Raw genomic sequence first — 26993 nt, 5'->3', positions numbered from 1 at the left:
ATCAAATTCTTCATTCTGTGGAATTTGCATCCAAAAACTCCGTAGAACTGCATTAACGGCTATCTGCTGACAATAATATGTAGCGTACAGTTCAATAACATCAGCGCACTACTATTATGCTATGCTTCCTGACTAGCCTGGTTCACAGACGGCCATAGAATATTTCACAAGAACGAAAAACAAATCAAAACCATTGTTCCATGCTACGATTTGCCGCATTACGGTAGGCCTACTATGATATAAGCACCATATAGTGCTACAAACGATTGTTAATGTGGTGTGTGAACAGATGTAGCTGCTCAAGGGTTGAGCCAGCCCCATTCCTCATAGCCTCGATGGCCTCCCTGCAAGTTCCAACAATCAAAGGAAACCGGCCTGTTCATAGAGATGATATATAGAAAAATGAATGGGAAGAGATGGGATCTAGGTGTTCCCGTTCCCATGTACAATGGACTCAACTACCACTACGGGAAACAGCACATATGCCGTGCGCCAGAAAATTTGCCGTGTGTCCAATGTCGGGCACACGGCAAACAATACTTTTGCCGTGTGCCTTGGATTCAGAACACGGCACACAAGGGGCACACGGCGAACAACACTTTTGCCGTGTGTCGATAAAAAAGACACACGGCAAACTTCAAACACTCGGCAAAATTTTGAATCCCGTTACACCTGTCCCATATTTGCCGTGTGCTTACGGATTAAACCCATGGCAAACACTAAATACTCGGCAAACATTTGAAACACATAACGGAAATTTTTTTTGCCGTGTGCCGTCCGTGGGCACTCGGCAAACAAACACATTTGCCGTGTGCCTTGGACGTAGCACACGGCAAAGTATTGATAAAAATGTGAAATTAGCACTCCCAAATTTTTCAGAAATACACTTATTGTGCATGGACCTTGATGTTAACATCTGGTATTTTTCCAATTCTCTTTGCTATATTTAATCATTTAAATTCATTAACCACTTTTCTTAGATTTAAGTCTTATTTGTACTGCTAGTGACTTCAGCAATGTAGAAAAATTCATCGAAAAATCATATTCTTGTTGTTGAGTCCAATTTGAGGCCGTATCCATGAAATCATAGGCAATATCGACTACCCTTGTCCTGAACCTTGATCGGTAACATGAGGCCGAATCATTTTAAAATTTTATAAATAGAATATGAAGTCCGGAAATCATAAAAAATTTCATGATAGAATAATTTCCTGTGCTTAGGCTATGGTAAAAAATTTAGTAGTTTTCTCGCATATTTGATGCACACTCCTTACTAACGCGAAGCATGTATGGAGAAGATCCATAGTGGTTTAAACATGATCGTTCATATTTCAAGTCAAACTGATGGTTGAGATGGGTTTTCACATTAAAAAAATTTCTATATGCAATATCGTACTTAGATTCCTTAATGCCAAAATTTGGTCATTTTTTGGATCCATTTCTAAATTTTAAATTCTTTTTGCAATTAAACCATATCAACGTATAGTACATTAAAATTAAGCTATGACCACATGAAACAATGTTTTTTTGAAAATAATCATCAAACATGTAATATTTATGCAATTTGACAAAAAAAGACAATAAAGTTTGATAAATTAGTTTTGGTTAAACACACACCGGAAACGATTTGGTTTATACAATTTGAAACGCATGAAATAATAGAATTTTTTGTTTAGAATCGTAAAACATGAGTTGTTCAGTGTATTGGGCAATGCGTTTTCAATGCTCATTCAATAAAATGTCATGAAACAATTTTTTAAATGCAATTAGCTCAGTAAAAAAATTTGTAGAAAAAGGTTTGTCGTGGGCCTAGGCCCAGGACACACGGCAAAGGCATTGTTTGCCGTGTGCCTTGGATCTGGGCACACGGCAAAAATTGCCTTTGCCGTGTACCCTGGATCGTGGCGCACGGCAAACAGGCGGCACCCACACTTAGCCAAACCGGCCGGCCCTCCACACACACGCGCGCTCGCCCCACAGCCCCACGCCCGCTCGGCGCGCCGCCACCCGCTCGCCGCGCCGCCTCCCTCCCGCCGCGCCGCCACAGAACCGTAGCGCCGACACCCGCCCGCACGCCCACCGCGCCGCCGCCCGCACGGCCGCCGCTCGCCCGCCGCACCGCCACCCGTCCGCACGCCCGCCGCGCCGCCGCTCGCAGCCACACGGCCCCGCCTTCCGCTCCACCACGCCGGCGCGCCGCGGTCACACCTCCACCACGCCGGCGCCGCAGCCCCGCCACCACCCGGCAGCCCGGAGGCATGGCGCCCCGCCACACCCGTGGGCGTTCTTCGGGGAGGGGCGCTAGCCCGGCCCCCCGGCGGTCTGTGCCCCGCCGTGAGGCACGCTCGCCGCACCGCCAGCTGCCAGGCGCCGCCGTCCGGCTCCACCACGCCGGCACTCGCAGCTCCGTCACCCGGCCCCACCTCGTCCACTGTGCTGTGTTTGTTCAGATTTGCCCCGCACTGGCGCCCCGCCGCGGCGCTCCACCGCTCCACCGACGCTTTGTTTTCCCGCTGTGGCTCAACATCCCATAGGCGAGCCAGTGCATTGATGCTTTTTTTTGCGGGGTTAGAAAACTTCAATTTCGTGGGGAGAGGTGGTACTAAAATTTTCAATTGACACCATTCTGTATCTGTTTTGGCAAGAGAGGCTATTGTGCACACCGTCCTCGAGCCGTCCGCACCGACACGCGCGACATCGCCTAGGCCACCGTCGAGCCCTAGGTGAGGACGATGCAAACAACACTTCATTCCATTTCATGTTCGTATAGGAGTAACCGAGTTAGGCGTCACCCGTTCGAAGGAGATACGGTTGGATATATGAAGATCTTTGCATATGTATGATCGTATCTGTTTCGAATTGTCCACATTTTTTGGACAGCCTGATAGGGTGCGTAGATGGGGTTAGTTCTCATGGTCTACGCCGATTCGAGACAGAGTCTCGGCATCATCTCCTCGTTGTTCTCTGGATACACAATCTCCTTTTTCGAGATGTGTATTTGGAGAACAGCGGGGAGGTGCTGCCGAAATTCTGCCTCGGATCGATGTAGAGCATGAGAACCAACCCCAGCTACGCATCCTCTCGGGTGGGATTAGGACCTATCTTAACCTATTAGAATTGGTAGACATCGTGTAGATGCAGGGATGATCTTTTATATTATATTACTCATTGATATGATAGAGGATGGATGACCGTGCGTGGATGTATACTGTATGGAAATGTGGGGGTCAGTTGTTCGGGGAGTGGATTGACAAGACCGAGGCTTTCTTGGACGGAGCATTTGCAAAGCTCAAAGGAGGCAATACCACCTGGTGTCCGTGCAACAAATGTGCAAACACGCGTCGACAAACACGCGAAGTCATGACGAATCATCTTTGCAATTATGGATTTACGAGAAATTATACCCTGTGGACCTACCATGGCGAAGCCAATCGTATGAGAGACGAAGTTGTTAGGCAACGCATCGAAGAATATGACGCTGATGCCGGGGTTGCAGACATGTTAGATGATTTTCATGAAGCACATTTTGATGAAGGACGTAGGGAGGAGGAGGAGCCAGAGGCAACAGCGAAGGCGTACTATGACATGTTGGCTGCAGCCCAGCAACCCCTTCACGGTCATACTAAGGTTTCACAATTGGATGCCATTGGCCGCCTAATGGCCGTGAAGTCCCAATTTACCTTGAGTCGAGACGCCTTTGATGTTATGTTACAAGTTATTGGCAGCATGCTTCCAGAAGGGCACATTCTTCCAAAGAGCATGTATGAGGCACAGAAACTCCTTCGTGCACTGAAGATGCCATATGAACAGATACATGCTTGTCCCAAGGGATGCATCTTATTTAGAAAAGAACACGCTGAAGCAAAGTACTGTCCAAAGTGTGAATCCTCTCGGTTCCTGGAGGTAGACTCTGGTGATGGTCAGAAGAGGCAGCTCGCGGTACCCGTGAAAGTCCTACGGTACCTGCCGCCCATACCAAGAATCCAACGTCTGTTCATGACCGAGGAATCCGCGAAGCAGATGACATGGCACAAAATGGGAACTCATTACAATCCTGATAAGCTTGTGCATCCATCCGATGCTCAATCATGGACCCATTTCGATGGGATTCATCATCACAAAGCTTTGGAGGCTCGTAATGTACGTGTTGCGCTGGCGACAGATGGCTTCAATCCCTATGGAATGTCGGCTGCCCCTTACACTTGTTTGCCCGTGTTCGTTATCCCACTGAATCTCCCACCTGGCGTTATTTTTCAACAACAGAACATATTCTTGTCATTGATAATTCCTGGACACCCTGGAAATAATATGAGTGTGTACATGGAGCCCCTGATTAACGATTTGCTCCGTGCTTGGGACGATGGGGTTTGGACATATGATCGAGCTACAAAGACAAACTTCAGAATGTATGTTTGGTACCACTATTCCCTACATGATCTGCCGGCGTATGGGATATTCTGTGGCTGGTGTGTCCACCGGAAGTTCCCTTGTCCAGTATGCAAGGCAGCATTGATGTTCATTTGGTTACGGAAGGGTGGCAAGTGTTCTTCGTTCGACAAACATCGACAATTCCTACCTCTTGACCATCCATTCAGACGAGATAAGAAGAACTTTACAAAAGGTATTGAAGTTAAAGACCATCCACCGCAGATGATGACGGGTGCCGGCATTCATGCTCAATTAGATGGTCTCGTGATCAATGCTGAAGGTGGGGGTTTTGTGGGATATGGTGAGCAACATGCTTGGGCGCAGAAGTCGGGCTTGTGGAGGCTCCCCTATATGGCTGACCTTCTTCTTCCACATAACATTGATATGATGCACTCCGAAAAGAATGTCGACGAGGCATTGTTCGGAACAATCATGGACATTTCAGATAAGACAAAGGATAATGTTAAGGCCAGAGTGGATCAGGCAATGTTATGCGATAGACCAAAGCTAGAAATGAGGCATCCCAGATCAGGCAAGGCGTGGAGAAAGCCTAAGGCCGATTTCGTTCTGACGAGGCCCCAGAGGAGACAAGTCCTAGAATGGTTCCAAACCTTGATGTTCCCTGATGGGTATGCGGCGAATCTGAGAAGGGGAGTGAACTTGACCACTATGCGAATCAACGGGCTCAAGAGTCATGACTACCATATATGGATCGAGCGGCTACTTCCAGTTATGGTTAGAGGCTACCTCCCTGATCAAATCTGGAAAGTGCTGGCATAGTTGAGCTTTTTCTTCCGCCAGCTTTGTGCTAAGGAGTTATCTCTAAAAGTAGTTGAAGAAATGTAAAGAATGGCACCTGTGTTACTCTTAAGCTGGAGAAGATTTTTCCACCCAGCTTCTTCAATCCGATGCAGCATATGATTTTGCACCTCCCGTACGAGGCACGAATGGGTGGGCCCATGCAGCACCGTTGGTGCTATTCAATTGAGAGATGTCAAAAGATACTTAGAACTAAATGTAAAAATAAATGCAAAATTGAAGCTTCCATCGCAGAGGCATATATTCTGGAGGAGGTATCAAACTTCACATCAAAATACTATGCTGACAACCTTCCTAGCGTCCACAATCCACTCCCTCGTTACAATACTGCGGAATCTAACTCCATCCTGAGTCTTTTCCGAGGCCAACTCGGAAGTGCAAGTGCTGCAACCATCAAGACCTTGGATATTCAAGAGTGGCGTGCTATCATGCTATATGTGTTGACCAATCTTTCCGAAGTTTTGCCCTACATAGAGTAAGTTCTCAGCATTCATTTAGTTCTCAAGTCATTTCCCTTTTCTGCATCCAACCCTATCATTCGTCTTTTGATTAGAGAATTTCATATGCAATTCTGGCGTCGATCAAGGGCGCCTAGCCTCCATGAAACTGAGACCCTACTTAGACAGGGCGTGGGAAATGGAAGTCCTGATTTCATTTCTTGGTTCAAACAGAAGGTAATGTCCAATTCTACTCGTTTGTAGTATATGACATTACAAGTTGTTCGTACGTGCGAATAATATGACGAACTTTCAGGCACAAAACGATGCGTCGATGAGTGCCGAGTTGCGGCAGGTTGCCAATGGCTGTGCCTATAGGGTCAAGTCGTTTGGAGCTTATGACGTGAATGGATATAGATTTCATACAACAAAGCACGAGCAGATTCGGCCCAATCGAAGAACAACAAATACCGGAGTTTTCACGCCAGGAGATGATGGGCTCGAGTACTACGGAACACTTGAAGAAATATACGAACTATCATTTCATGGGTCCGTACCTCTGAAACCTGTCATATTCAAATGTCATTGGTTTGATCCTCATGCTGTGAGATGTACCCCGAATATTGGGTTAGTCGAAATTCAGCGGTCATCCGTGTACCCAGGAGATGATGTGTATGTTGTAGCTCAACAGGTGACACAAGTTTATTATTTGTCATACCCGTGCCAAACCGACAATCGTCTCAAGGGTTGGGATGTTGTGTATAAGGTGTCCCCTCACGGTAAACTACCTGTCCCGAATAATGAAGATTACAATATAGACCCAAACACATATACAGGAGAGTTCTTTCAAGAAGATGGGCTACAAGGGACTTTCCAAATAGATTTAACCGAAGCAATCGGAATGGAAGTAGACAATGAAAGTTTTGTTCACGAGGATGCCGGGGATGAGGTTCATAATGCGAAGGACTTGGAATTACTTGAGCGATTACGTTTAGGCAATGACAGTGATGATGAAAGCGTTCCTCCTTTGGAGCACGTCGTTGATGATATCGACGGACGTGATAGCGATGATGAGACTTACGATCCAGCTAATCCCGATCTTGAAGAGTATTTCTAATACGTGTAAGATCCGTATTTGCAACAATTATATCAGTTTTTCACTTGTTCTAATTATGTTTATTTTTTACTACTTGCAACAATTAATTTGTAATACATGTTCGGATTATGTTTATTTTTGTACTACTTGCATTAATTAATTTCTAAATATTGTTCTGATTGGTTTGCCCCTTTTAATTTCAGGTGATAGATCAAAGATGGTGGGGCGCGGCGGAGGTATGATGCAGTCGTTGGAGGCTGTGCTGCGTAGAGTTGCTGGGAGAGGTGAGTCCTCCCAGATGGCTGGAGGGAGGACGAGGAGGAGGAGGAGGGGTGAGGCAAGTTCGTCGGTGCCTCCACTAGATGAGGACGCCGGCACGTCACAGACGACGAGGAGCCGCATGAGTAGTAGGAGGATGAGGGGGCCTCGTGCGAGGTCACCCTCCCCTGAGGACGAGGAGGAGCAGGAGCAGGACCAGGAGGAGGACCACCAGGAGCAGGAGGAGGAGGACCAGGAGGAGGACCAGCAGCAGCAGGAGCAGGACCAGGAGGAGGAGGCCTCTAGTGAGGAGGACGACGACCAGGGAGGGGTGGCAGGAGACATACCTGCCGTCTGGATGCGAGGCCCCGCTCGTCTCCCGAACCGACCTATACCGCTCGAGCAACGGCCGATTATTCGGCCGGACGGTAAAAGGTAAGTAAATTTAGCCTATTTCATTAGTTTCGTACTTATATATTTCAATTCCAATTTTACACAAATATTTTTTGCAGGAATTTTGTAATCGTTGTTCCAGGTGTTCACAAACGCATCCCCAATGGCATTCTGGGCCTGCTTTGCAAGGACCACTACCCTGGATGCATCGAGATTGATGGCCGTCTTCAGCCGGCGTCGGCTTGGGAGCACTACATCCAAGCCATCGATAGACCGGACCGGGAAGGCAGGTGCTTTGAGAGCAAAGCAGAGCGGGTGCTGCAGGAATTGTGGGTAAGTCTTGTATGCGCTATAATTGTCAATACATCTCATTAATTGGACATTCTTGATATAATGGCTTCGTTCATCATCATGTGCAGGATTTCTACAGGTGTGAGGAGGGAATGATGACCGTGGCAAGCGAGGTGGCAAACACGGCCTGTCACAAGCTGGTGGCGGATATGCTCTACGTTGCGCGCATCCAGGCCAACTGTGATTACAAACGTCGCATCGAAAAAGTGAAGACCAACAAAGGGGCTGTGCGAAACCTTAGGCTCACTCGGGAACAATATATGAGGGTAAATATACAATATTATTAATATTGACTTTTACTAAAATGAAGTACGCTACAGTTGATCTTCTTATATGTCATGTATGACCTGCAGGTGATTCCTTGGTGGTTAGCCGGGAATGAACAGTGCTGGGACATGATAATCGACAGGTGGTATGCGGAAGGTTGGGTGGAGATGCACGAGTCTTGCCGGCAGCGGCATTTGATGATGCCAGGTGCACCGCACCATCAGGACAACAGTCACCTATGACAGTACGCGGCCAGATGGGTAAGTGAATTCATCTCTTCATTTTAACACTCAACCTACACAATTTGTAATCATCTTTCTTTTTTCACAGTCGGCCTCACATGGAGGCAAGCCTTGCCCCCCGATCAAGGCGTGGGCTTTGGCCCACAAAGGGAAGGCGACATCGGATGTCAACTACAACCCGGCGGACCCCCCAGAAGCGTACAGCCACGCGACTATCCACAGTCGCCTCAGTGAGTACAACTCGATGGCAACGGAGGTGCATGGGCCGGACTTTGATCCGAGCACGGAGCCCATTGATGGAGAAGTCGTGATGAGGGTGGGAGGAGGGAAGAAGCATGGCCGGTACTGGATTGGAGACAGCTTGATTGACACCGCCAGTACTCCTACTCTCACACAGATTCGAGCCAGGAGCACCAGCTCTAGCCCGGCTATACGCCCACGTCAGAGCACTACAGAGATTCAGATGGAGGCACTGAAGGTTATTTCTGTTACAACAAAGGTTTATTAATTTTGACATATGTTTCTTGGTACTCTAACCATGCAATCTAATTTTGTAGGCCCAGATGCAACTGGACTTTGAAGCACAGCTCCTAGCACAGCAGCAGGCGTGGGCGGCACAGCAGCAGGCACAGCAGCAGGCGTGGGCGGCCGAGCGGGAGAGGATGCAGCAAGACCTTCGGCAGACACAGGAAGCCTCCCAACAGAATCAGATGCAGCTGGCCCTGGCTTTTCAGTTCATGCAGACTCTGGGCTCGCAAATGGGTCTTTCGCCACCGCAATTCACTCAGACTAATATCTCTACGCGTGCAGCTACCCCTACTCCTGTGAGCGATTTCACAACCTTCTAATTTCATTTATCGTTATTTGACTAATAGACAATTCTATCATGACTTAGAAACAAAGACTTAGAAACAAAGACTTCAAATTAATGACTTTGAATTTGCAGCCTCAATCGGCGGCATCAAATGATGGGCCAACAGAAATGTCCCCTTCGCCGATGCCTCAGAATGTGTGGCCGCCTCCTCATTGGGTGACTTACATGCAGCAGTTCCAGCACCCGCCGCCACCGCCACCGCAGTCGTGAGTTGTGGTTGTATGGACATGCACTCTTTGTATAGACTATCGTTTGAACTTGTGCTTGCATGGACATGTATGAACTACCAGTGCTTGATGGACTTGTATCGACTACATTTGGGTTTGTATGCATTGCGATATTTGTATTTGGACTTCTATGAATTGAAAGTGATGCAAATTGTGATATATGAAATGATCGTGACATTTGATGCAATATATATGAATTGCCTGTGATGTTAATTTGATTAGAATCTGAAATATTTGTGATTAAACAAAAAAAATGAATCTGAAAAATAATTTTGCTGTGTGCCGCCATTTTTTGCCGTGTGCCACGGCACGGCACACGGCAAATCTGCCATTCTTTGCCGTGTGCATGTCCACGTGGCACACGGCAAAGCGGCTTTGTTTGCCGTGTGCCTGGGACAGGGCACACGGCAAACAGACTGTGCCACATGGTGTTTGACACTGCACTTTATTTTGCCGTCGGCCTAATATTGCACACGGCAAACTGTTTGCCGTGTGCCCGAGATGTAGCACACGGCAAACTAGCTCTTTGCCGGCCGTTGTTTGCCGTGAGCTGTTTGCCGTGTGTTACACTCGGCAAACACTTTGCCGAGTGTAAACCGGCCTTTGCCGTGTGCCCTTGGCACACGGCAAATAGGCACAGTCCCGTAGTGTACAGTATTAGTTGGACGTGGCAATAATAGGGAACAAAAGCACTTGCGTTAATGATTTCTTGATCTCGTCACTTGCAGGATAGAGAGCTTCTAGGAAGGCATCGACAGTGCCTTTGTAATTCGGGGCAGAGAGATACCAGGGTGAGATACAAAATTAGATTAGATTGCAGGGCTGAGTCTGATGCAGCTGCTATATTGCGCATCATACCTTAATCAAAGCCGAGAGCCTTGCCCTCACGGTCACGGTACCATGCCTTCGACAAACGAGGGCACATCATTCTACATTGGACAGCTTCTGCAAGAGCTAGATTTCGTTCTCCCATCCGCAAACAGCATAGGCTCCGGTTGGCAAACAAAGTGGCATCAGGTGGGTCCATCTCTGTTGCCTGCATTAGTAACGAGCAAGAACTCTGTTGATATCATGCTGATCGATTTAACAGGTTCTTTGGCATGAACAAAACATCTATTGTGAGCAAACCATAAAGAACCTAATCATCTTGAACAAACAAAGGCCACTCCAATACCTATCACATAGAGAATATAGACTATATGCCATCCTATCTTGTGAGTTATCATTCAGAAAATAGCTTTGGCTACAAGAAAAACTGAGGTCCATTCATATCTTCCAAGCATGATGTCCCGGAACTAACCATCTATCATGCAGCAGTTTGTGTGGTTACAAACAAATAGGCACTTAACATTATCTTGAGAGTTTACCAGGTTATAGAAGTATATTGCTCAAAGGGATTCCCCCTTCGTAAATAACTCCTTTCTTTTTGCCTTGGTGTTAGCGATATCATCTTCCACAGAAATCTCATCCCAAACAAATCATCTTCCACAGAAATCTCATCCCAAACAAAGTAGCATATTAGGTTACACAGATAATTTATCACTAGAGCTGCCATCCATGGATGGAACATCTTAAGCTAGATCACTGAGATTTGATGCAAACTCAAAAGGATGGAGAATACAGTCATACATACAGACAGTACATTATGTACTTGACGCATGAACATTCTCTAATCCCTGTTACGCTCTCAAGGGGGGAAGGGACCACGATTTTCTATTGCTATCAAGCTATCAGATATGCAAGGGGCTAGGAGTAATCCTCAGGGCATCACAAGTAAATAAGAAGCATATTAGCAGAGACAAAGCCAGAGGAATACTTACATGGTCAGGAATGTTTGGGTCAGCTCCAAACCTCTAGCCAGAAATCGACAATGTCAGTTAAGTCACCAGCAGCAGCATACATCGAAGCCGATGGCCCGGAGGAGCATCTGACGTACACATCTGCAGCAGCCTACATAATCAGGGGAAGAAATAGTTAGATTTTGGTGTCACGCATCACACCATACTCCACCGCATTGTGGCGCCGCCGGGTATTAGAGAATGCTACTCTGCCACACATTGTGCAATATTAGAGAATCACTGCGCACGTGCCTTGGAACCCCAATTCCTCGACCAGAAACCTGCAGATGTCCAGGCGGTGTGGAGCGCGTTCCACACCTTGTCGTTATTCACTCCCCACAAGCCCACCCTGTTCGACATCAGGCGAGATTGCAGAAATAAGAAAAACAACAATTATAAAAATCAAATAGCACAATCATGAGGTTGGTCGGACGAACTGATCAGAAGAGGGAAATTTCCAATGAGAAATTTGCGGAAGCTAGAGCCAGTTTAGCCTCCCGGTTAACCGCAGTAAGCGATTTTGTCCGTCCTGCACGTACTGCACCAGCATCTCCGCATTGCCAAGTGAGAAGATGGAAGCAAAACAAACCCGGTTTCCTCGGGAACAAACCATGGAGGGCACGAGATTCACAATGACCGATTAGCACGAGATGAACAAACCTTTTTTTTCATTTTTCTTCTTAGGGGGCGGACGGTCCGACTTTAGGTGGCGAACAGTCCGCTAGTTCGGACGTTCGAACTTCACAGCACGAGGTCAAAAGAGGGCGGACAGTCCGCAAGTTCGGACATCCGAACTTCACTGCATAAAGGTTAAAAAGGGGCGGATGGTCCGGCATAAGGGGACGTCTGAACTTCACTGCATGAGGTGAAAAAGGGACGGACGGTCCGGCATCAGGGGGCGGACAGTCCGCTAATTTAGACGTCCGGACTTCACTGCATGAGGTTCGGATGTCCGAACGTCATTATAGACGGACGGTCTGCCGGCCACTGTCGGCATTATGTAATTGCACTTAATAAATTAAAATTATCAAATAGTTCCAGAAAATTATCAAAATTTTACATGAAATAATTTATATTATCTATTGTCTATAGAAAAAATTTTGAATTCATACCCAAATTTGATCGTCACTTTCACCCCAAACCTAACCTCATCCTTCTCAACTCTCTGATTCTTCTTTGCATATGTTTCCATTTGTAAGCATCGTACGTGACAAAATTGCAAAACCGACTCAAATTTTTACCACAACCTCCACTTATGATATCATGAGATATTGACAAATCTCATAATTTTCAAACTTAATTTGCTTTTTTTAAAATTTTAAAATTATTCGGGCACACATTCGTTGTCGTGTTTCGTGGAAAAAATGTTCAAAATTTCTTTTCATTTGATGGGTAAGTCTCAAACTAGGTTAAATAACATGAATATCATTTTCCACGCATTTTATTCTATTATTTGAACCACTTGCAATTCAAATTTGACTTGATTTAAAAAATTATTTGAAATGCAATTAATTAGTTAAAAATAGAAAATAAATATAAAAATATACTAAATTTTAACATGGAGTACCAAATGTTGTATGTAAAGAGTAGAAAAAATTCGAGGTGAGAAGAGAAAAATATTTTATTACTTTGCCGTGTGGCAAAAAAAATACATGGCAATTTTATAACTTTGCCATGCGCTAAAAAAAGCACACGCAAAGTATAGCTTTGTAGTGTGCCAAGAAAAAGCATACGGCAAAGCTTGATTAGCCGTGTGTTATATCTTTGCCACGTGTGCATACGGCAAAAAGATTCTTTGCCATGTACTCGATAGAAGCACACGACAAACTACCGGGCATATGGCAAAAAGTCGGATTCTGGTAGTGCACGCTACTACACGATCGTTCCGACCAACGGGCAAAACGATTGCACCCGAGGGAGGGAGTAGTGATGGCAACGGGTATATACCCGCCGGGTAGTTCCATCCCATACCCGTACCCGCGAAAAAAAATTATACCTGTTACAATACCTATACCCACGTGCGGGTACGAAATCGTTCCCATACCCGTACCCGTCGGGTAAAATAAACCCGATGGGTAACCCGTACCCGATTAGATACCCGCTATGCACATATTAAATAACACAAAACTAATAAATATATGATATAAATACAATCACAAATCATCAAATATAAATAAATAAGAGGAAGACAATAATTAATAACATAGCAACAAACAAATTGATCAATTTTTTGAATATATATACCTATATGGATCTAATTTATTATGTTCTATGCATGATTGTTGCGGGTATAAATTACCCATGGGTACGCAGGTATGGGTAGTTCACACCCGTACCCGCACCCAACTACCCGACGGGTAGAGGATTGTTCCCATTAACATACCCACGGGTGAAAAATTCATTCCATACATGTCTTTATATCGGGTAAAACCCGTCGGGTATCCGGGTACCTATTGCCATCTCCAGCAAGGAGGGTAGCGGCGGGACAGCAGGCGGTGCTTACTCGTGAGGAGGCGGAGGTTGCCGTGGAGCACGGCCTGCAGGGCGGCGGCCTTGGAGCCGGAGGGGGCGGGGGCCATGGCCGCGGCCCGCGGCGGCGGCAGGTCCGAGATGGGTGGTCGGTGGCTTAGGGTTTGGCGGGTTTGCCGTTTCGGTTCGGGCGGCTGGCGGGAATGCACGAGGGGGGCAGCGTGCAAGGGAAGACGAGGAGGACAGGACACGCCAATGCGGCGGAGCCCAGCCCAGTCTTCAAACGATTCGAATACAGCCCAGCCCAAAGAGCCATGGGCCCTTAGAAATCCAAGTTGTTCCCAGGGAGGGAAACGGAGTCCAATAATCCAGTTCACTGAATGGTTCCTGCTTAAGTTTACCCATAGCCACCCACAAAACAATCTTAACAGCTAGCTCATCACGAAGGAGCAGAACTAGTCTTCGCGGCAGCACATTTTTTCCCCCCTCGAGCACCCTTGCAGCAGCACATTTTGGCAACATCTTGTACCAGTCCCATACAGACTGATAAAGAGGATTGATATAATTATGAAAGTTTGTCAATTTGTGAATGGATGCGTCGGCTCAGGGGCTCTCTTCATTGGGCGCGAGCAGAGCTCCGGAGTCCGGATGTAACAATAGATGGAGTCGAACAAGAGCGCTGCTACTACCTTATCGCCTTCTTGATATTGTCATTCGTGGGGTCAAGTTTTAGTGCTTCCTCAAACACGTCAACTGCTTTCTTGTAGACCTATGTCGACCAAGCAATGACGATCGATAGAGTGAAATACATACCGGATCACAGGTGCAGAGATTAGAATAGGTTCGTTTGCAAAGATGAATTTGATGTAATAAACTAATAAAGAAAGCTATACCTTGAGCAAAACGAGAGCCGTGCCCTCGCGGTACCATGCCTTGGCCCACCGAGGACGCAGCGCTTTGCATCGCTGAGCGTCTGACAGAGCTAGCTCCCCGTCTCCCAGCCGCTGCCAGCATAGGCTCCGGTTGGCAAACAAGGTGGCGTCAAGCGGGTCTACCTCCATTGCCTGCATTAACAATGGGCGAGAACTCAGTATCTCAGGGTTGTTTTGCTCAACGGAAAACCGATTCAGCAGGTTCTGTTAGCATTAGTTTGATAGCTCTGTCATCTCATGCCAAGGCAAAATGAAGGACCGTCCTTCATGTCTGATATTTCAGAACTACATATCTAACATGCAGCATTCTGTATTATCCCAACAAGTACACTGTATATTTGGGTTCAAGGATATACCAGAGTATAGGAGTAGACTGCAGCAATGTAGTCCCCCTTTGCAAACGCTTCCTTTTCTTCTGAGTTGGCATCAGCTATCTGTTCCGCCACCGCTCCCTAAACACAGTAGCACATGTTCAGTTCCATGCACGAACCGTAATTCAAGAGGTTCCGAGTTCCAAAATTTGCTTATATATTCAAATTCATAGAATCATAATCATGTGTGGGGCTGGTGAGCCCGAGTGGCTCCTGGAGCCAGCCCCCAGGCCGGCGACCGGGGTTCGATCCCCCGCGTTGGCACCAGGGAGGCCCTTTGTTACCTTTCCTAGTGAAAAAAAAAGAAAAAAAATAATCATGTATGTTTTCTTCAATTAACTTAGCTTTGGAAAAGCATACCAGCATACCTGAGGCTCAAACTGTAGATATTTCATAGTTCTGATAATCCCATCAACGCTCCAGTCTGGCATAGATGGAATTGATTTTGTCCGAGGAAGTAGAATTTGGACAAGCTCACGTTGCTCAGAAGCAGCTGCTAGCATGACTGGGAATTTCCCATCCTGCATTATAGTAATAAAACATGGAAATGGTGATACAGTCACTATGGGAAACCGCCAGTTTGCCATGTGTCTAAACTTTTGTCGTGTGCAAATTTTTGAGCACCGTTTGCCGTGTGTCGAGCAAAAAACACACGGTAAACTGTTTGCCGTGTGCCCAGATCTGGGGCACACGGCAAACAACCCACCCACCCCACCAACCCACCCACCCACACACTTAACCGGCACCACCTCCCTACCTCTCCTCCCTCAGATCCACCGCCGCCACCTCCTGGCCTCCACTCCTGCCTAGTCGCCTCCCCTCCCCTACTCTCTTCTCCTCCCCTCCCCTCCCCTCCCCTCCCCTCTCCTGCCAGGCCGGGCGGCCCCTCCTCTGCCTCCCCTCCCCCCTCTGCTCGCCCCTGACCGGTAGTGAGGAGCAGAGGCGGGGCGAGGAGCGGCGGCGGCGTACTGGGAGCGCCCCCTGCCGGCAGTGAGCTCCAGGCGCGGCGCGAGCTTCGGCAGCGGCGGCGGACTGCGCGGCGCGAGCTCCGGCAGCGACGGCGGACGACGCGAGCTCCGGCAGCGGCGGCGGACGGCGCAAGGTCCGGCAGCCCCCTCCCGGCGCGGCCCTCTCACGGTGCGGCGGCCCCTGCTCCTCCTCTGGCGCGCGGCCCTCTCCTTCTCCTCTCCGGCCACCGGATCTGCGGCCCCTGCTCCTCCTCCGCAGCGCGGCCCCTTTCCTCTCCTCTCCCGCCGCCGGATCTGTGGGCCCGGACCCTTCTTCCCCGGCTGGAGGCCGGATCCGGCCCATCGCCGTTGGATCCCGCCGCTGGAGCCACCACGTGCCGGCCCTTCCCTTCTTCCCCGCCGGGAGGGCGCACTGGGGGACAGCGACGGCGACGAACTCTTCCTCCGGTGCTCGACGTCGACGGTGGAGGGGGATATGGCTCCTGCGGCGGCGGCTTCTAGTGGTAGCGGTGGTGACGGTCTGTTCGTGGCAGCAGCGTGCGACGGCCGGCAGGGCAGCAGCGGCGGGGGTGCGAGTGGCGGCGGGGGTGTGGCCGGGCCCAATTTTTTATTTACTGTTCATTTATTTTGCCGTGTGTCAGAAGCTTCGCCGTGTGCCATGAGCACTTTACCGACACATGTATGCCGTGTGCGCGTTGCCGTGTGTTGCACACGGCAAAGCTTTTGCCGTGTGCAATATGGGCTTTGCCGTGTGCCCCAGGCACACGGCAAACTACTCGATTCCGGTAGTGAGTCCAGCAAGAAAGGTGACACATATACCAACAGTACAAATTTTCCTTTTCTCTTAACAGAAATAATGATTTTCTAAAGTTACGACATTCCTAAATTCATACCAATGGCATTGATAGCCCCATATATTGTTCATACATGGAGCAGAATTTGAACGCAAACCAGCAAAATTGGTGTCTTAAAATCCAGTCAGTGATCAAGTTCTTGAAAAAAGACAGTAGATTTTCCTAGACAAATGTTTTAATAGTAGAATAATTTCAATTGATATGCTATGGACCTATTGAGACCACAAAAGGCTAACAACTAATTGCTGAAAATACATATGAAAAGAATAAAAAAATTAGAGGGAAGTGAAACTAGCTCAGCATCTCAAAACCTTGGTTTTATTCTACCACTCACCAGCCATCAGATATGCAAAGTGTGATGAGATTGTACAGCTTAGATTAGAGCATGAAAGTAAACAAGAGGCAGAGACAAGCCATGAGTACCCCATCATGAATATTAGGGTCAGCTCCAGCCTCTAGCGAGAACTTGACAATGTCGGTTAAACCATCAACTGCATTGAATAACACAGGTTGCCCTGATGGACCTTTCAGGTTCACATCGGCACCAGCCTGCAGAATTGAGAATGCAAGTAGCTTTAGAAAACATGCGCATGATTGTAACAGCCCAAAAAATCATATTAAAAAATCACTCGAATTCAAAAACTATTTTCAAAACTTATTACAAAATTGATCTCTTGAGCTCAACTCCTTTGACACCTAATGTCCATCATATTCCTAATCACCTCCCAATTATTTTTCTCTCATAATTTTCCAAGCAACCAATCACCTTCCACCTCTTCTAGTCTCTCTCCTCTCACTAACCTGCACATGCACGCACACCATCAAGCAAGCTTGTCGTGCTTAACTCTCCCTGCTCGAGCTGCTGCTGCAGCGTCCACGGCCCTGTGGACGGCAAGCAAGCTTGCCGTGCTCAGCTTGCCCTGCTCGAGCTGCTGCTGCGCCCACGCTCTGCGTCGCTCGCGCTCGCGACGCACGCGGACCCACTGGCCCCGCGACGGGACCGCGCAGTGCCGCCGGCACCACACCGTGCCGCCCATCGCCGCGTCCCCACCTCGCCCACGCTGCAGCAGCATCCTCGCCGGCTTTGCAGCCTCGACGCTCGCGCCGTCAACGCTGTCATCGCCTCAACTACAAGCTCGCTGTTGTGCATGTTGACGCCGAGATGCCGCAGCCCACGCCGTCATCCTCGCCGCCCGTCCTTACGCAACGCCACCGCTGCCCTCCACGCCTATAAAGGGACGAGGCCGTGCCGAGCTTCGCCACCAGCCCAAGCTCATCCAGCCGCTTTGCTCCACTAGCTGAACCACTCCTCACGAGCCCAGCTCGATCGCTCTATCTCTCTCTCTGCTCCACTCACGAGAGGAAGCTCCAGCGGTTGACCCTCTCCCTCAAGCTGTTCTGCGCCAAGGTGAGATGGCAGGGAGCTTCCCCACCGTTAGCTCCACACACCCATCGTCCCCATCCTAAGCTCAGGAAGCTACGGCCATAGTTGCCATGCGGCCGGAGCTGACCTGCAAGTTCCGTGTTCGAAGTCGCCAAAATGGAACCCCTCGTTCTTCCCCTTCCTCCCCATATGCTCAGTTTCCGTATGGTTGCCCGAGCTGCCGTGCGGCAAGCTCCAGAGAGCTCGGTCTGCCCCATGCATAGTGACCAAAGCTAGGAGCCTAGGAGCACGAAGCCCCTGTATGCACCTGTCCCCTTCTATTCCCTTTCTTCCTGGGCCCACAACATTAATGAAGTCCAAAGACCCATCCATGACATCATGGGAAGAGGCTAATTCAATTACGTAGCTTAACTATCAGCCCACTTTGTCATCCACTATCTTAGCCATCCAAACTCTGATTCAATTGATTTTTTTCTAAATTCTTCTAAAAACATATACTATCTATTCCTCCTATTTTCATCTCCCTTTTGAGCTCATTTTATTTTATGTTGATTTTTGCTTGTGTTTGCTTGCCGGTTGTGCCGTTTCCGCCCGTAGACGATGGAGTGATCGAGGAGGAGCGCGCCGAGGAGTACGAAGGCCAGTACCGCGAGCCGGAGCCAGAAGACCCGTACCGCGAGCAGGAGCTACCTGAAGGCTTTGAAGACGGCAAGTCCAACCTATTCCCTTTTGATCATATTTATCCCAGTTTTTAAACACAACCCGTAGAAGCCTAATACTGCTTACATCCAGTTATAAATATATATGCATGAATTATTTTACTACTTGATCTAGTTATGAACCCGGTTGGATAGCCACTCCTTGTTTGCCATTACCTCGCTGATGATATATAAAACCTAGGATTTACTGCAAGACAGGATACGCTCTATTTATGCGAATGCCTTGATATTAGCTAAATGCTTAGGACCTTTTATTTAACAACTTTACTACTCATTTTACGAATACAATTGTTTTCAAACAAGAAAAAGTGTGAGTGTGTTGTTGGAGAAAAATGGGTTGGGACTTTGAAAAAGTGTTAATGAATAGCTAAGTGTTGGTGATTACCTTGAGATGGAGAGGATCAAGGTTCCTTGTGTGGGGCACCTGGGAGTTTTGGCTCGTGCCTGTGTGGCTGAGTATGGAAGATGTTCGTCTTATCTTATTTAAGGACCGAGTCGATGTGTCATCTTGCCTAACCCAATTTATCGTGCAACCACTCAACCCTTTTGTGTGGCAAGGGCTTAGTCTAAATCCCACTAGTTAGTCTGTCAGTCGTCTGGTGGTAGGTGTGCAACGAGAGGCTAAGGAGCAGGCATAAGCAAGTGCAGGCTTATTCGTGGCCCGGTTGGAGATCTCATTGGAAAGTCATGAACCCCTTAGTTTGCTCTCGTGGATGACTAGCATGATGAAGCTAGGGTGGGTAATGGCTTTGATGGATCCGCGCTGGCACTAAGGTGATCATGTTGCGGTACCCTCATTTTGAGTAAAGCGTGAGTTGGATTTTGGAAATGCCGGCAAGTTTGCCGTGTGCTGCTGCAGATAGGGTGTCCGGTAGCAACTAAAATTTGGATCCTTTGTGTAGGATCAAACCCCCACTCTTTCGTAACTATTACCTTTATGGTAACAAATTGTTTTGCAAAAAAAAAAGAGTTACTAAACAACCCTTGCATGTGTATAAAAATTGGCTTTATGCAAAATGAAACCTCAGCCTATTCATTGATTTACCCTTATGCATGTATTCTTATACCCCCTCCGTAGGGCAGGGTTGGACTTGTTGAGTACTTTTGTACTCACCCCTATTTTGTTGCTTCAGAGGAAGACCCAGACTACGTTGTCACACCCTGAAATTTTCGAATTTCAGGATGTGACTAAAATAAAATAATAAAACAACAATTTTCTCATAATTTTAAAATTTTCGCAACATTTACTTTTGTTTATAGGGAATTTAGAGAAAATAAATGATAATTGGTTGTTTTATAAAATTAAACGAGAATGTTTTGAGTTATTTGCACTCATGCAGGTTTGCATTGTTTTATTCTTTGTGGTTCAACTCGAATTCAAATTCTCGAATTTGAATTTGATTTGAATTGGTTTGAGTGGTCCGCCTGGCAGTGTCCATGTATGCGCACGAGAGATCAAAATCCAACTTTCTGGACCTGGAGATAGTATTGTTTAACTGCTAGAATCCGGGCTCCTCTTTTGCTTGCGGATATAAATAGATAAGCTCGTTAGTTAGAGATAAGAGTCCTGTTCGGTTTTAAATGCCTTGGATTTTTGCTTCGCCGAGGGTTCAAGCTCTGCCCTTCGCTGCCTATATAAAGCAACCGAGACCCCAGGCCGTGAGGGTCCACGCTCATGCACATACGCACCCAAGCCAGAGGCTCGCACGCACGCACCTGGAGCCTTCGCCGTCGACAACGCAGCAAGCAAGCGCCACGTTGTGCAAGCAGCCGCCGGCGACAAGCAAATTGATCTACGTGCTCGTACGCCCCCGCGTCCTCAACCTGCGCACACTCAGAACGCCGCCGCCCCAGCCCTGCGTGCGCTCCTCTCCCCTGCGCTCGCCCGGTGCCCAGAGCCGCCGCCGCTTCCTTGCTGTGCGCCGCAAACAGAGCGCCGCCGCTCCCTGTCCGGCTTCAATTCGGCCGCCATGGTGAGTCTCCGGCGTGGGTAAGCCATCAAATCGGACCCCCTCTCCCTCCTCTCCGTTTTCCCCCACTCCCCGCGCGCTATCGTGGCCGAAATCGCCGCCGATTTGGGCCACCAGAGGCGCCGGCCACCATGTCTGTGTGTTTTTGAGCTTTTGCAGAAAACCCCTTAGACAAGCCTCTAATCAATTTTTTATTTCTTGTGTCTAGCAAAAAATTCCAGAAAATCCCTTAGATCTATTAGTTCTTTTCAGTCCAGACCCACCCATGAACTTTTTTCAGATCTAACCCTAGTTTTTCCCTATTTTGCGAGCACTATTTTCTGTGTCTTGCAAAAGTTTTCTGCTAGCCCTTCACGTCTACGGTTAATCGTGTTTAGGTCCCTACTATCTTGTTTCATGCGCAGTTTCCGCGTTTTAGATCCGTTTCTACCCGTTCTTATTGCGTTAGTCTTGTTTTGGCGTAATCTATTGTTTAAAAGCGTTGTTGCTCTATAGTTCCTATGTTTAAAATTTAAATATAGATTTAAAATGATTAATGTTCTCTTATCTAGTGTTTTCTATTAAAATCAATTTAAGTTTTTACTCCGGTTTTCTTAATTAATGTTAATTTGATTAATATCAACTCAAATGCTTTTATAATTTAATTTGCTAGTTCAACATAAATCATATAAGGATGTGCGTTTAGATGCTTTCATAAGTTTGTTCTCTAATTAAATTATTAATTAGAGTTAATTTCTACGTAGATAATTATATATAAAATTTGACTAAGTTCAACCTCGCCTTTACAAATAAAAATATAATATGAGTTAATTAAATTAAGGATATTTCTTTTTAATAAAATTTACCGGTGGTTTCTAATTAAAATAAATGAAGTTTATATTTCTTTTATAATGCAAAACTCCCGATAGTTGTTTTTGTTAACCCTAGTTCTGTTTTCGCGTCTCTTGCGTTCTCGTAACCGTTCCAGCGAGCCTCGTACGTTAGTACGCTCTTTTAAAAACATTTCTTTTGTTTCGGTGTATTGTTCTTAGTTGTTCTTGTTGTTTGTTTTGTATGGTTGCTCGATGTTTGCTTCGAGTAGATGGATCGGTGTTCGAAGCTTGAAGAATCAAGTTTTTCAAGTGAGCAAGAGCTGAAAGGCAATAAAAGTAGCTTTTCATTGGAGAAAGGTAAGTGACCCTAACTATCTTTCTATCTATACTTTATTTACAAGAATACTTTATTTAATTGGAACATGGAGAACCACCCAAGAAAACAGTACAACCCCAATACCATAATGGCATCTGGTCTTGGCTGATTAATTAGAGACTCTAGCTTGTGACAATCTTACCGAAAGGGCAAGAGGGGTTGCATCGACGGGGTATAACTCGGTCGTAAGGTACCTCCTCATTAGGAAGTGTTATAACCGCTTTGACTTGAAACCTTAGCGGATTGTCATAAGTTAGGGAATCTTTGTAAAGGCCTCGTAGCGTCCCTATACAATCACACCTCGGAAGTGTGGTATTGTGCCTAGCTAGCACAGCGTGGTTGGGTTCAAAGTTCTTCGGAACTTTTACGCGAATTGTGGGTAAAGTGTACAACTTCTACAGAGTGAAAACTTATATATCAGTCGTGTTCACGATTACGAGCGGCTTTGACCCTCACAAGATTAATTGAATTAAAGATGGAGTTAAATCATCTTCTGGTTATTTCTTGTGGCCTTGCTGAGTACCAACCATAAGTGTACTCACCCTTTCTTACTGCTGTTTAGAAGAGAAAGTTGATGGGAAGTTCATTGAAGATGATGCCGAGTTCTAGGCATACGCAACTCCCAGTCGATTGCCTGTGAAGTTTGAAGCCTTCGTTTTCAAGATAAGCTGTATAACTCTGATAGTCTTTTAATTATTTTAGTTTCTCTTTTTCATGATACTGTTGCTGATTATTCACTTATGATGTCTCTATATGTATGAAACTTGACCCTGGCATACATATAGTTATGCATTCGATTTTGTCCATAAAATCGGGTGTGACATACGTGGTCGAAGACATCGATTAGGAGGTTGTGTCCGCACCCAACGTTGCCTGTGGTGTTGGCCCTTTGCAAGATGCTTCCGTTGGCTCGATATTCTGATGAGCCCGATCTGGACCCTGTTCTGATCGTGCTTTGGTGTATCGTTGTAGCCTTTTTAGTTCTTATTATCGTGTGTATCGAGTGCCCGCCTCCACGGAGGTTGTACGGTAACTAAACTATCTATTGAATAAATATGTTATCAGTCTTTTGGGACTGATATTTGTATCACATTTAGTCTCTACTTAAGTGGAGACGCTTCAATGATTTACATATATCAACTACCACCAAGCACTTAAAGTCAACAAGTTACTAGACCTCAACCAGTAGCTTCATGCATTTCAAAGAGTGACCAAAGCATGGCATGGCAAGTGGTCAAAGTACACGATGGCCAACTCTATTGGGCTGCAAATGGAAGTGAATAACAGTCATGAGAGCTAATCAGATCACTGAAAAATGATGCAAAAAAATGCTGCCATCAAGTATTCTGCTAAAGCTGCTACAACAAACGAGAAATTTCATCACCTGTGAAGCCAGACCAAAAATTTTAACTGGTGCCTCTTCAAGGTATATTACTATGTGCCGAATTGCCAATGCACCAAGGCAACTGTGATACATGCAACTTACATCAGCGCCATGTTCTAGCAGAGAAATTTCAGAAATTGGGTCTCAATTCGCAAGCCTTTCAGAATTTGACCCCCTAATCCACATGTCAGTGACTCAAGTTGACCCCACATGTCATTGTGATAAGGGGGTTAAATTCTGAAAGGCTTGTGAATTTAGACCCAAATTCTGAAATCTCTCGTTCTAGCAGGATCTTCACAGCCTGATCACGGTCCTTTGCTGCAGCCAAGTGCAGTAGTGCAGGGGCGTCCCTAGGGCCCGTGCGGGCCGTGCGACCGCACGGGGCCCCCAAATTTGAAGAACCCCTAAAATACGAAGTATATCTTATGTATAGACTTCAATTTTATTAATTTTCAGTTCAATCCGTAGTAAAAAGAGACCCAAATTGCACCCAGAAGTCATATCGTATCACTGATTGTCGATCGTCCGACTCCTAGCCTTCCGCTCGGCGGCCATCTTGGCGCTCGACTGGATCACCAACATCGAAGGCAATACCGACGCTGTTTCCCTTCTATTACGCACCGACACTCGTGCCCCAGTCTTCCGGAGGCAGAGCAGACTCACGTCTGGCGGTCATAGTGTCAACTCGCCGATGCCGACGCCGGTCGCCAAATGCACGGCCACGGACCACGGCAACTCCTAGATGGTTACCGGAGCCTAAACGCCAAGTAAGACTTAAGAGCATCGTGCTATTTTTCTTAGTTCATCATTTAATTATACTGATAATTAAAATACATCTATTAATTTTGTTCTTTCCATTGCAAGTCATGTCATTAGCAAATTAGTCTAGAAAATATGAAGAACAGGTACGGTAATTCTAAAAATATCTCATTTATATGTAATACATTATATATATATATATATATATATATATCATATATGTTATGTTGTTACTTGTTACTATTATTTAATTTTACTAGATCACTAGATTCCATGTTAATATTTCGCACTGGACCCCCAATTTGACCAGGACGCCCCACGGTTGAGAGGATCCACAGGTACACCCTTTGATAGCAGCACTCTTACAGCCTCATGGTGCCCTGGAGGAAGAAAGAGATACATAGCAAGCAGAAATTTTAAATCAAACAGCACCAGAGCACTTCCAGAGAGCATTGATAGTTAGGGTCTGTTTAGTTTGCAAACATAAAAATTTTTGAAAAGGAATCTTGCTATTTCGGAGTACTAAATGAAGTCTATTTACAAATTTTTTTTGCACGGATGGATTGGAAATCACGAGATGAATTTAATGAGCCTAACTAATCCATAAATAGCGGATGATTACTGTAGCATCACTGTTGCAAATCATGAATTAAGTAGGCTCATTAGATTCGTCTCGCAATTTACAACTCATCCGTGCAAAAAAATTTGCAAATAGATTTTATTTAGTACTTTATACATATGTCCAAACATTCGATGTGATGTTTTTTGAAAAACTTTTTAGGAACTAAATAGAGCCTTAATGAGTATACTAGTGTCCCATATATATATATGAATGTCATTCCACGAAATTCCTGAGACAGAGGGCAAGCAACGCACCATGCTCCGCGGCGTTGTGCAGCGGCGTGTACCCCTTGTCATTGGGTGCTTCCGGGTCGCCACCACGGTCGAGAAGGTACCTCAGAACAGGGACGATGTCGTCTGTCCTGTTCTCCACAGTGTTGGTGGCAACAAGGATCGCCGTCTCGCCTGCAAGAAATCTAGAATCTCAGCGATGGTCATTTGACACCGAAGGACAGCTGCGTCCCTACCGCCCAAACCATAAGACAAGATTTACGGAGCATCGGATTACCTTCTGCTGAGGTGGAGTTGGCGTCAAAACCTAACTCCTCGACCAGGAACCTACAGAGGTCGAGCCGTCCTGCGGCTGACGCATAGTGGAGCAGGTTTCGGCCCTTGAAGCCCCTCACTTGCTGCAAGTCCATAGTGATTGCCATTTCTACCAAAAACAGGGGAAGTGATTTTTTTTCGAACTACACAGGAAAGCTGCGCGTTATTTCGTTAAGATAGGAAAAAATAATAAAGGATAAAGGGGAGGAGCACACCCCCCCTCTCAACACAAGCCAACACTAACTCAACCCTCTAACAACCAACAAAAACGACCAAACAGGAACAGCCTGCAAGGGGAGAACCTCGCTGATAGCACGCAGACACAGCCTACAGGTAAAGAGGGGAAGAATCCCAGGTACTGACCGTCCGCGGAGGCGGAGTTGACGTCGAGCCCCGATTCCTCCACCAGGAACCTGCAGAGCGCCACGGCAAGGTGGAGCGCGTTCCGGCCCTCCACGTACTTGGATTCCCGCAGGTTCACCTTCTTCCCATCTCTAACCAAGGCTGTGTTTAGATCCGTAAAATAGTAGTAAAAAAATCACATCGGACATTGTAGCACATTATAGCACTTTTCGTTTGTTTGTGGTAATTATTGTCCTACCATGACATAACTAGGCTCAAAAAATTCGTCTCGTCGTGTACATCAAAATTATGCAATTAGTTTTTTTATTTACCTATATTTAATGCTCCATGTATGATACAAAAGATTTGATATGATAGGTGAATAGTGAAGTTTGGAGTGAGAAATTTTGGAACTAAACACAGCCCAAGAGAAATTGCAGATGCAGAAATGCGACAGTGAAATTTTGGGGAAATGGGGGAAAGGGTTCGTGGAACTAAGAGCCCAGATCGGCAAGCAAAACGCCCGACTAATCGTGGTCCTCAAATGCGAGAACTCGTGAGCGGATGGATTGGAATTATCACCGGATCTCCACCCAGAAAATAATCATGGAAACCAGAGACACGGACAGAGAGAGATGGGCTGGCGAGATTACTTTTGAGGAGGCGGAGCTTGCCGTCGATGGCCGCCTGAAGAGCGACTGGCGGGAGACGCGAGGAGCGGACGGGACAAGACGATGGCGGCCACGTGGCACAGTGGAGGAGCGTGCACGGATGGGACGCACTCTCTGACAGGGTGGGCCCAGGAGGGTCATGTTTGCAGGTTGCAGCAACAGGCGCACGCCTCGTCACTTCACTTGGCAGGTGAACCGTGGTGGGTTCTTTTTCCATTAAAATTTTTATAAATACAGGGGGAAACGCAAGTGAATCTTCCCGCACATGTCCATAAATAATAGAAATATGATGTATATAAATCATTTTTGTTTACCTCGAGTCAAACAATTGCAAGTCTAACTAGGTTTATACAAATAGCAATGATATTTATGATTTCAATAGATATTATTAGATCCAATATGATGTATATTTTAATAATTTAAGACTACGACGTTCAGAGCTTGCAGTTTCTCATCTATGCAGAGGGGCTTTTTTTTGATAAAGTATTTGTGCAGAGTTCATTAAGGCCCTTTCCCAGTTCGTTCCAGATGTGCTGTCAGAATGCAATTGCTGAAAGCACTTGGATTCTAGGATCAGTATGATGC

The 26993-nt window shown here is 46.5% G+C and overlaps 1 pseudogene; it reads right to left on the bottom strand.

Moving 5' to 3' along the window:
- Positions 1-256: 256 nt before the first annotated feature.
- LOC120701125 lies at positions 257-26625 on the bottom strand (annotated as a pseudogene).
- Between the last annotated feature and the right edge of the window lie 368 nt (positions 26626-26993).

Source organism: Panicum virgatum, chromosome 3K (assembly GCF_016808335.1).
Source record: "Panicum virgatum strain AP13 chromosome 3K, P.virgatum_v5, whole genome shotgun sequence".
In the NCBI taxonomy this organism is placed as follows: domain Eukaryota; kingdom Viridiplantae; phylum Streptophyta; class Magnoliopsida; order Poales; family Poaceae; genus Panicum; species Panicum virgatum.
The sequence above is the reverse complement of the archived record's forward strand: the minus strand, read 5'-3'. Positions and strand labels throughout refer to the sequence as shown.